The sequence below is a fragment of the Meriones unguiculatus genome, chromosome 3, assembly GCF_030254825.1.
Source record: "Meriones unguiculatus strain TT.TT164.6M chromosome 3, Bangor_MerUng_6.1, whole genome shotgun sequence".
Classification (NCBI taxonomy): domain Eukaryota; kingdom Metazoa; phylum Chordata; class Mammalia; order Rodentia; family Muridae; genus Meriones; species Meriones unguiculatus.
This window is the reverse complement of record NC_083351.1, coordinates 72,534,710-72,547,235: the sequence shown is the minus strand read 5'-3', so window position 1 is coordinate 72,547,235 and position 12,526 is coordinate 72,534,710. Positions and strand designations below refer to the sequence as shown.

Below are 12,526 nucleotides of genomic sequence, written 5' to 3'. Positions count from 1 at the left end.
TTTCCTAGTGGTATGGCAGTCATACTATTTGCCCCCCCCCCACCCACCTTTTTATTTTCAGCGACATGAAAAAAATACAAGGGAAGACTTTACCTATGGGAGGAAAATGAACCAGAGTATATCTTGTGGTTCCCAGTCTCTCACTCATACTGCTATTTCACGAGGTGAACATGGGACCACTCAGCTTAGAGGTTGAGGAAAACATCCTAATCCCTTGGATGTACACCTAAGAAAATTATCTTTTCCATGCTTCAGTTTGGAACATAACATTCGTGGGTTCAAAGTGGGTCTTCTGGTGACAGCCACCTCTTGAAATAGGCTTTTCAGTAACTCTGTTGTTTTAAAATCTTAATAACAGCCCCACAATAGGCATGCCATTCTTCTCAGAGTTATTTATTTTTCCTAAAAACCCTTCCAGAGAGTAATTTAAAAGCTTCTATTCTTCAGCTAGAAAAGATGATGTCCTTTTCTCATCCTTTTGCATAGCCGGCAACAGAAGTGTTCACACACAAATGGGTCTGATTCCGAGTGACAGTGTTTACTGACAGTCTGACAAACAATACTCTGCTATTTTTTCCTATTCCTTGAAGTTTGGCATCACAGATGTTTTAAACTCATCCTGTCTTAGCCTTGATAGTGTTATCCAAAGCCTGAAAACATTTACTGATGCTGAGTCTAAAATATTTAAAATACAGTGTTCTGTTCCAAAGAGAAAATATTAAGAAGGAGGAAATGGTGGGGGTGGGGGTGCACCAGGCTTCAAAATGTTAAGCAGCTGCTGAAAATTCAGTGTTCAGTAGGCAGACAGAAACGTACAGGTGGGGTGCATGGCTGCTCAGAGGGGCATTTAGTCTGTATGCAACCCTCCCACCAGGAGACAAAGCTGAAGACCCACTTAGAAAGGTAATCCCCGAAGACAGGGGCAGAGGAGCTCCAAATGCATACATTTCCAAGCATAGTTTTTGACAAGCAATTTAAATTCCTCTTCCTGAAGTCTAAGTTGGATGCTGGAATTTCATGTAGAGCTAAGATTCTAAGGAGTTCAAAGGGGAGATTCCTGCTCTTGTGTTATGCATAAGGAAGATGCCTCGATGATTTGAATCAGTTGCTCCATACAGGAAAGAGTCTTCCAGTAATACTTAACACCAACTTGGTCTACAGGGGCCCCTACTTCCTGTAGAATTTTGAGCTAACTAATCTCTTACTCATGGGAACACAGATTTTCTCAGCTCATATAACAGACAAATTTCCTAAATTGGCCATGGGCCATCAAGGGAAAACTTGAGATGCTAATCCAGGATAAAGGGACATGTTTAGGGACCACACAGTATGAGAAATCTTCCTCACTAAACTGAGCGACTGAGATGGCTTTCACACAGAAAAGCACATTTTGCAAAGCTAGACTCGACTGAGTATACTCAGTAATACTACCACATGCAGATCTTTTCAGTGTAGGAACACTCTTTCACCTAGTAGAGTGCCTAAGGAAACAATCACTAAGGCATGCCCTGATTTACTGTGCCAAAAGAGTCAGGCTGAACATGTTCTTTCTTCCTCATTTAATCCACAAGGTGACTGCATCTGTTGATTAAGAACCTCATTCGTAAGAGGTCTCAAGGGCAACATTTTATAAATCTCCAGAGAAGAGGATGAAGCAGCCCTAGGACAATGCGTGTGCCCAATCTCTACGTCTTCCTTCATTGACAAACGATACCTGAGTAAGAGAGTTAATTATAAAAGGATGCTGGATAAACATGTATTGGTAATCATTGAATGTCTTCAGCGATTACTGCTCAGCAACTACCCTGAGAACTCCACAGCAGACAGGATGTACTCTTGTGTTATTGATGCCAGATATGGGATACACAATGTCTATGGCTTGGTGGAAAATATTTCTTATTGAACAGTTTTGTATAAACAAGATGCTATTGATATGCTTTGCTTCAACAGTGCTATGAAGTGCAATGAGCTGGTCTGAGAATATCAGATGGAATCTCTGGGAAAGAGTGTTTTGCAGAAGCTTGCCACAACTGGATTTAAGGTATTGACACTAAGTTTAACAAAATAGTGAATAACATTCAGTAATTTCTTGCATATCAATGATATGAAACCATCAACAGTTTTTAGATCCAACTGAAAAGAAATGAAAAAATAGGAACCTTAGATAAAATATTTCATTTAATACATGGAGGTTGCAGAAAGAGGCCATGCCACTTGTACATCAAGCTGATTCTAGGGATGACATCTAACACATATATTTGTGTGTGTGTGTGTGTGTGTGTGTGTGTGTGTGTGTGTGTGTGAAAGCTTGGGATAGGTGTGATCTTATTGAAGTCAAAAAAACATTTAAATATTCAAATTATTTATCAGTAAAGTAGCCAAAGTTTGAGACATTGTCAGTAGCCAATGTCAGCAAATCTCAGGCTCATGTTTTATAGCAGTCAGAGAAGACAGGTAAAATACTGTTCATTGAGTACTGTGGTCTAATTTCCAGTGACTTAGTAATGATGTCAAGGATAGGATAGGCACTTCTGCACTCCCTACACAAGGCGCTTTGCTTTAGGGTATATTTTTTGTCTTTTCTATATGACTCTTTTGTTTATTAACTTTAAAGTTTTGTGTTTTAGAAGTAAAAAGCTGACTACTTATTTAGCAATGAGGGTTTCAACACAAGAGTGTTTCTGCAATTTCTTGAAAAAACAATTAGGTATGGCTGTTATAGTTTGTTCTGATTATATAATGGCAGTGGGGATGGGAGCAAAATAACTAAAACCTGGAGTAGTTGTTCGCAGAATGAACTAAAAAGTTAGAACGTCATCCGTACCTCCCCTTTGCCTGATTATCCCTCAGAATATTCTATTTAGTTTCTCTTCATTTTGTCCCAGAGTTAACTAACAGTCATACATGAGAGAATGAAAATGGAAAAGGACTAGAAATGTAAGGTGAAAGTGGTAGATGAGCCACTCAGTCTCTAAGAACATTGGTGCTGGGCACAGTTTTATGCCAACATATCATGTCGATATCAGTGCCTGTTCAACGTCAGAGAAGAAAGAAGGAAGGAAGTCTACAAAAGCTTGCTTAGGGCTAACCTGCAATTTTCCTTTTCAAATTCTCACCCTTTTCATTCAAGTTACTTCCTTATTAAAAATAATATCTATCATAAGACTATTAACAACTATGGTTGTATATTAGGGAATTCTGTTTAGGCAGAAAATGAATATTGTATTCCAAGTCATGCCATAAATACTGTCTCATTCCCTTTGTTTACTTTTATGTTCAACAGCTCTTGTATAAACTATAAATTCTAGTTACCCTTTATTCTTGACCAACTATCAATGAAAAAGAATGAAATTCTTACTCTGAAACAGAGGACTACCTTGGGCTTTTGTCACAGAAAGTACTTAAAACAATTGCTTGTCCCTGGGTCCTAAAATCATCAACAATTTTTAAAATTATTTTTAATATTATTATTTTTTACTATTTATTCACTTTGTATCCTGGCTGTGGCCCTCTCCCTTGTCTCCTCCCAATCCTACCCTCCCTCAGATCTTCTTCCCTTATGCCCCTCCCCCTGTCCACTGATAGGGGAGGTCCTTTTCTCCTTCTATCTGACCCTAGCCTGTCAGATCTCATCAGGACTGGCTGTATCATCTTACTCTGTGTCCTGGCAAGGCTCCTCCACCCCCAGGGAGAGGTGATCAGAAAGCCTGCCTCTGAGTTCAAGCCAGAGAGAGCCCCTGTTCCCCTTACTAGGGAACCCACTTGGAGTCTGAGTCTATGGGCTACACCCGAGCAGGGATTTTAAGTCCTTTCCATGCATGGTCCTTGGTTGGGCTATCAATCTTTGCATGGACCCCAGGGTCCAGGTTTTGGCTCTGTTGGTCTCCTTTTGGAGCTCCTGTCCCCTCCAGGTTTTCCTATCTCTCCATTCTTTCATAACAAGTGCAGCTATGTCTAAATGCGGATGATACTAAGACAGCATAAATTAAAATCTATGTATTCATAGGAGGAATTCAGTTTTCCTTTCTCATCACTTAATTTGGAAATGGTTCCCAATCCTTACTGGAAAATTAGCATTCACTCATGCCCAATTGCTCAAATGTTTCTCATTTCTAGGAGGTATTGTATATTTACCAGGTAATATCAGCCATAAGTTTTGACCTTGTACTTGTTGATGGTTAGATTATCTATTCTTAACTTATTATTGAACAGTATCTTGACCCAAATCGGGTCTTTAATTTGGGGCGTGGTCACTAGACTCAGGCTGTAAGCACATGGGCTCTTTTCCCAATGGCCAAGCCAGTTTTGTGTATGTTCATTGAATTTCAACTTTGTATGATGTAGGTACTTGTTTATAACTTGGCAATTTTCAAGTAGAAGACATTTTTCAAGATCCCACTATAAACATGCTAATTCTCATGGAAGAGTTCTAAAACTCATGACCGGCTAAAAGTGGTATTCATCTTGAGTTTAACATTTGGGCCTTTAAATTATTACATATGTTAACCTAAATACTTTATTCATTGATTTTTTTCTTTTTATTATTATTACTTATTACAATTTGTTTTTTTTTTGTGTGTCCTGGCTGTGGCCCCCTCCCTCATCTCCTCCCAATCCCACCTCCCACCCTCTTCTTCTCCTGTGCCTCTCCCCTTCTATCTGACCCTAGCCTATCATGATTAATTTATCTTGCTTTCTGTATATTGGTGTTTTGCCTATATGTCTGTGTATCATAGGCATGAAGTGCCGCTGGAGTCCAGAAGAAGTCATCAGATCATCTGAAACTGGAGCTACAGACAGTTACAGATAGTTATAACTTGTGGGTGCTGGAAACTGAACCCAGGTCTTCTAGGACAGCAGTGAGTTAAGTGGCCTGAACCACCTCTTTGGCCCTCGATTATTCACAAATATTTAAAAAATCTCATGCTTCTACATCTTCTTTTTACTATGACATGACTGTTTGAAATGTGAGAATCAACAAAATTTCTTATTTTATTCTTTATTCCTAATAGAATTTATAATTAGAACTTTTGTTTATAAGCTGGAGCTACACATAGTGAATGTACCTTTGAACTAAAAAGCATTGAACTAAAAGATAAACAGAAATGATAAAAATAGAAATACATTTAAATCATTGTATCATTTCATCAGAAAGAAAGAGAAAAGAAGAGAGATACACACAAAAAGACAAAGATAAATAGATATAGAGAGAAATAGAGAGATAGAGATATAGAAAAAGAGAGATAAAGATATATAGAAACAAATAGAGAAATAGAGAGATATAGAAATAGATAGATAGATAGATAGATAGATAGATAGATAGACAGACAGACAATACTGTGGTTGGGAAGAAATTAGTGGAAAGGCAATCTACTAAGGAATATTTGATGCTCTGGTGAAGCTGTTGCTTATGACCCATAAAACACCACTGGAAAACTTTCTCTATATCAACCCCGAAGTACACCCACAGAAGGTACAAGCAAAGAAACTAAGAGTTGTAAAGGAAAGACAATGAGCCATTGCTGCTTTGTGTTCCATCGTTAAGCTTCTGAAAACTACAGCATGGCTCTCATACTAAAGTTAAAGTTTAATCTGCTCAAATGCACTCCATAAGCCCATTGTGCATTTTGCTTTTAGAAAAAGTAGACACTAAAAACAAAATAGTTATGAAAATGCATCTATGTCTTTCTCTTTGCTTACTTTCTCCCCTGTGTAGTGGCACTTCAACTTCTTTAGAAACCTGATAACACAAAGGAGAAGAATGTACTCAAAATAGTCTGGGTGTGTTGTGACAGGGTTGAGGAGAGAATTGAAATGTTTGGCAGGTTAGCCACTGAGGATAAGGGTCAGAATCTAAACCACCATGCCCAGTCTCTCTCCAAAGGGATCCACAGTGAACCATACAAATTAATCCAAATGCTTTATTAAAGATATAAATAGCATCTTCCACGCCTGCTTTACAAAGCATGACACTACCAGTAAGACAGCATATTTTAAGGCCTCTGTGTGACTGTGTATAAACATGAGGATTATTTGGTTAGCTTTCAGTCAGACGTAAAGGCAAGAGTGGCTCCCTAACAATTCCAAGCAGCATAGATTAGAAGAGAGTTTATTTAAGGGTAGATATCAAGTCACCATTCACCTCCTAAATCTAATGCCCATCACCAATGCTCATGTTTTACTTCAACACTGGCCATCTCAGCTCACTTAAAAATAACTCTTCAAACAAGCCTAATATGTGTGCATGTCTGGGAAATGAGGTGAGCTTGATATGCTGAACTTCAGCATCTCGCAAAAAGGCTCAACTTGACACATACTGTCCTATTACAAAAGTATGAATAGGTGGTATGTACCCAGCCACACACCCGAGGATGCTCGCTTCTTGTAACTAGGTCACACAGGACTTCACAGCCCATACTTATAGTAATGCTCACTTTGCTAGTGCGCACACACACACACACACACACACTGCACACAGTCTATAGTTTCAAGCTATGTCAGTTATTCAAATTTGTGCTTTTTTTCTTTATGAATTAATGAGGTTTAACCACTTATCAATTTGCTCTACTTGCTTTCCAAATATAAAGTGCCCTAGGTATGTAAAACAGAACATGACCTGAATCATACTTTGAATTATTCTATAGGATATACCCTTAAATAAACCACTTTAATTCATCCATGTTTTATTTTCCTTATCTACCAAATAGACACTGCAGCCATCTTTGCATTCTATACGGTTTCAGACGACTGAGAAATTTTGCTATATTCCTGGGCTGAGATAAGCATAAATGCATATTTTAAAGACAAAAACTGCCCATCCATTATGTTATTTTGCGTAGTCTTATCGTTATTTTATTATCTGAAATGATTCCATTTAACAAATCTAGTAGGAAGAATAGTGCCTCCTCCAATACCTCTACATTTTTAATCCCTGGAAACTGTGGTTATGTCATCATACATGGCACACACAAAATTAAATGACAAATAAAAGTTAACTATAAAGCAGATAAATTACTTGTATGTGCTCAACGTAACTTAAGGTGTTGTTAAAATTAGGTGTTGCAGGCTACTAGCTGAATGTGAGCGAAGTGATATAAAAAGGCTGGTCATTGACAGTATTGAAGAAACTATCAACCTGGGATAGCATATAACTATTCCAGCCAGAATATAAGAAATCACTGTTCTCTTAGGGTCTGCAGAAAAAAAAATACAGTTATTTCTCAAACTTGAATTTAGCCCAGTGAAGTTTATTTCTGACTTATTAATTATGAATTTAAGATTATAAATTTGTATAGTTTGGAATCCCACAGAAATGATCCTTGGACCTGGTTTCCAGGTAGATGCCTTAAGTTACTTGTAGCATGGTTTGCCAAGTGTTTTTCAGATGTTCGTGTCACGGACAGTGATGACAACACCCCTTCTGGGAGAGGGAGAAGAGAATTTTTTTTTTAAGTGGCTCATTGCCACCAAACATTCAGCACTAGGGACAGTACATTGTTTTAAGTTTCGAGTCAGTACCTTGGAGAGAGGACACTCAGGGTGAATAGGCCAGGGAGTAAGACCTCTTGAGATGTAGGGAGTGATTTTGCCAAACTGAGAAAAAAATAAAATAAAACTTAAAAAGAAAAACAAACATTTGTTGTGAAGTAGCATTTTGGCCATTATTGAGTTTCCTCATCTCAGCTTTGCTAAACACCATAGGAGCCACAGTGCTGGATTATCTTTGATCTAGTGATGCACATGGCATGCAGCTTCTGTGAGCTTTTCAAGTCTGAACTGGTCCCTTTGCCTGCTGACTCTGCCTTAACCAATACTACTCTTCCTTATGGCCAGACTTTATAGACCAGCAATAATGCAGACTTAACATATAAACTAAACTCACTCAGAGAAAAGTGAGTTCGAGTTCACCACCATGAATTATTCATTCTCTCACTTAGCACATTTAGTGCCTCTCCTATGGCATGCATGGCACATATGCAAAAAACACAGGTAAACCGCGACAGAGTACGTCTCTGTGAGCCTCCTGCAGAAAGGTAAGAAGGATACTGACCAAATAATAATAATTATCATAAAATTCACAGGCAAACAAAGAAGTTTAAAAATGATAATACATTATGCTGCTTGTCAAGTACTCATAGTTCACTCAATGGGGCAATGGGACAGGATTATGTAATTAGGTCTGTTTCTGAGCAATCATTAGTACTGATGGACTCAGTCCTCAGTATTTCATTATCAGTTTGAGAAACTTCTAGGTTCTGCTCTTCCTCTAAATTCACAATAAGATTTGGGATGCCAGCAGTCCAGCTGTAGACCACTGGGTAGGTTCCACTAACCACCAAGGGGTATGTGGTCAGATGATGGGAGAAAACTTTACTGTTTATGCCAGAAGTGGCTTTTTCATATTATTCTCTTCTGACTTAAAAAGTTTATCAGAAAACCTGAGACCCAAAATCTGCAGTTGATGCAAAATTAGATGATATTATGAATGAGTAATGGCAACTTAAGGTGGAAGAATATTTATTATAGAGAAAAGAGAATGGGTCAAGCCTCTTAGCTGACAGCATGCACGCACCAAGATAGTGCCAAGCAACTCTGAACCAACCTGGATGTAGGTCATGGCTCAGGATGATGCTGATGGTTTTCACTATTTCTTACCTAATATTTTCCAGTTCTTCATATGGTAATGGTTTAAAACATGATAGATCTTTTAACCAGTATATAAAACTCTTACCTTGACATGCAGATTCAAAGACTAAATTATTTCTAACTGTAAAATTATTATTTTAGGTGTAGTAGTCATTTGTTACCATATTTATACCATAATCATAGTTATCACTTGTGTGTGCTATGATGGCTATGATGTTTATGCACATGTGTGTACATGTTCCTATCTGTGTGTGATATGGACATGAGCTTTTCATATTGTATGTATGAAGATAAGGAAACATACTTGGTTATTGGTCCTCCTGTACTATCTTGTTTGAGACAGTCTCTCCTTGGTGTTTGCCACAGCATACAACACTCTAGCTGGTTTTTGAGCTTTTGAGAATTGTCCTGTTTATACCTCCTGTCTTTCCATAGAAGTACTGTGATACAACATGTATGCTATCAGAGAGTCTGTGGACTCAAACAAGTACAGCAAATTCATTACCCACTAAGCCATCTCCCTAACCTAGAGATGTCATAATTTTAGATTGAGACAATAATTAGCAGACCACAAAACACTGCCAGATCTTGTTTCATTGATATAACAAACATTTATTATGCAATCACAATATTCCTTATCATAGAAAAGATACCTACAATAAAACATTAGGTAAAACAAATTACAATATTAAGTACACAATTTCATTGGAAATTTATTTTTTAATTTTTATTTATTTATTATTTATTTTAATTTATTCACTTTGTTTCCAGGCTGTAGTCCCCTTCCTCTTCTCCTCCCAGTTCCACACTCCCTTCCTCTTCTCCTCCTATACTCCTTTCCTAGTCCACTGATGGGGGAGGTTCTTCTCCCCTAATATCTAACTCTAGCTTATAAGGTCTCATCAGGATTGGCTGCATCATCTTTCTCTGTGGCCTGGCAAGGCTGTACCACCCAGTGAGAGGTAAGAGCAGGACACTGAGCTCATGTCAGAAACAGCCCCTGATCCCCTTACTAGGGAAACCACTAGGAAACTAAGCTGTCTATGGGTTTCATCTGAGCAGGGGGTCTATGTCCTCTCCATGCATGGTCCTTGGTTGGAGCATCAGTATCTGCAGAACCCCTAAGCCCAGGTTTTTTGGCTCTGTTGGTCCCCATGTGGAGCTCTCGTCTCCTCCAGGTCTTTCTTTATTTCTTCTTCCCTAAGATTTTCTGCACCCTGCTCAAAGTTTGGCTAAGAGCTTCAACATCTGCTTCAATACCCTGCTGGATAGAGTCTTTCAGAGGCCCTCTGTGGTAGCCTCCTGTCCTGTTCCCTGTCTTCTCCCACTAGCTAGAAGCTGGAAACAACCTAGATGTCCCTCAACTGAGTAATGGATACAGAAACGGTAGTACATTTACACAATGGAATACTACTCAGCAATTAAAAATGAGGAACTCATGAAATTTGCAGGCAAATGGATGGAACTAGAGAAGATCATCCTGAGTGAGGTAACCCAGAAAGAGAAAGACACACATGGTATAAGCTCACTTATAAGTGGATTTTAGCCATATAATATAGGATAAACATACTAAAATCTTTAGTCCTAAAGAAGCTAAGCAACAAGGAGAACCCTAGGGATGATTTTTAATCCTCACTGGAAAATTATAACTGTGGTAGTGGAATGGAATAAAAGTCAGCTTACAGTAAAATCATAAAATAGCCCAATTTGAATCTGCCTGTAAATTCAAGACTGGGTTGCTGGAGGAATTAAATTTGAGTTAATATTAAAAAATGAGTATAAATTAATCAGGTGACCACTAAAAAGAAAGGTTTGTTAGAAAAAGGAAAATGGCCAGTCAAATGGTCTTTGGTAAGAGAGAACACAGGTAGTAGAAAAAGTAATGCAAGTGAAGTAAAGAGACTCACAATGGGCTGGAGAGATGGCTCAGCCTTTAAAGGCTAAGCTCACAACCAAAAGTATATGAGACCCACAGTCTTCATGAAAGGGGGCATCAGGCAGGCAGGAATGTAGAAAGTCAACAAAAGCAGTACAATCCATGGAGGATTCAAGTGAGTTTCATGAAGGTCTGCAATAATGAATATTAAAAAACTCCATGTTTTGCCACAGAGGGAAGACATGATCATGGCTAAAGCCAAAGTCAAATAATAAATGGGAACAGCTCTGTCCATGGCTGTGAAGGTGAAAAATAGATGGTGATTTCAGAAGAAGTGATGGTAAATATTTTTGAAGTTTGGTGAAGAACAGAAATGATTGCTAGAAAAGATTCTAAGGATAACAACCTACAACAGTGGTGCCTCTGGTGAAAACCACAAACTCCTCCTCAGGAGGAGGCATCATGGTGAGTGCATTGAATCTGAAGGAACTCTGAGACAAACAAGAAGGGCTGATGAGGAGACAGTTGAAAATATAGATCTGGAACTCAAAATAAAGGTCTAAGCTAGATATATAACCTTGTGAGTCATTTGCTCCTGGGTGGTAATTGAAGCCGTGGGCAAGGCTGTAACTGCCTAGGGAGCAAGCCTAGCAAAGGAGGAACAGTGAGCATGGAGCCTGAGTGCAATGGAAGATCAACAGGACAAGCAGGGAGGGCATAGCCAGTGCAGACTGGGGCTCCAGTCTGATCAAGATCAAAACAGATGTCATACATTCCGGTTTTGCCCCTACCCCAGTTTTTAAAAAGAGTATGTGAATCAGGACAGGAGATCTCTAAAAGAGACTTTACTCTCTTAAGTAACTTTTCAGATTATCTTAATTAAATAGTAAAGTAAATAAATAAATAAATAAAAATTTCCCCCAATATGAAGACTTTTCTTTTAACTAAAAGTTGTCCCAATGTTGACAGTTTATAGATTAAAGACTGGATTGGAGAGATGTCTCACCACCTAAAAAAACCCTGAATTTTCTTACCTAGGAATAGGATTTGATTCCTAGCATCCATAGGGTGGCTCACCACCATCTGTAACTCGAGTCCCAAGGGAACTGATGTCCTCTTCTGGTCTCTAGGGCACTGCATGCATGTGGAACACATTTTCAGAAAAAAATAAACAGACATACAAAATAATAAAATATTTTTTTAAATATTCATTCAATTATCACAGGTCAAGCTTGAAGTGTGCACAGATACAATCTTATTTTTAAGGCCATAGCAGCCTACTTAGTCAAAAGCCAAACTTTCAGCTCCATCCTGACAGTTGATGAATTCTTACCAGGAAAAGCAGACTGGCAAAAAGTTATCCTCTATGCTACAAAACTAGATGTTGAAAAAGCTATGTTTTATTGTATTTCATCAGGCAGTTGTGATGACTATTTTTTTTTGTCACAATTCTAAAACATTTTAGACTTTGTTATCCAATTTCTAACCAATAGTGGGCAGCACCTAATAAGAACTAAGGAACTGTTGAAAGTAGGCAAACACATAACTAAGTGGATGGCTGACTAGCGTCTTGGGAGGAGTGTTGAAAAAGAATGACAATAAAGACTATCTCAGAAAGCCAAGAAGCAGAGCCATCTCAGGTCATAACCACAATACACAACCTTCCTTAGCTGTCAGTCTCTTCAAGCTTTTTCTACATCTCAGTTGCCCTAATAATTCTGAGGTTGGCTGATGTTAAGCTCCCTTTTTAATGTACACATTTAATATTAATTTGTTAAGGTTGTCAACTCTAGTTTTCTTTAAAATGAACATCTTTGAACCTCTCAGTTCCATGTGAGCTCTATAACTACATGAGCACAAACCAACCATGGCATTAGCTAGTAATCATTTGTGCCAGAAAACATTACCTGAAAGTATATTTAGACTAAGTGCATTGCTTTTCTATGGCTGATGTAACATGGTCCCACAAGCTGGGTCCTGGAGACCAGGAACACATAGCCTCAA

General features: G+C 38.4%; 1 long non-coding RNA gene across 3 annotated transcripts in view; it reads left to right on the top strand.

Annotated features, from left to right (window-relative positions):
* Positions 1–12,526, top strand: part of LOC132653087 (uncharacterized) — a 103,403-nt gene that overhangs the window by 4,796 nt on the left and 86,081 nt on the right. For all 3 annotated transcript variants that reach the window (XR_009590753.1, XR_009590752.1, XR_009590754.1), the window contains exon 3: positions 1,951–2,041. This is a non-coding gene — a long non-coding RNA (uncharacterized LOC132653087). The remainder of the gene's footprint in view (positions 1–1,950; positions 2,042–12,526) is intronic.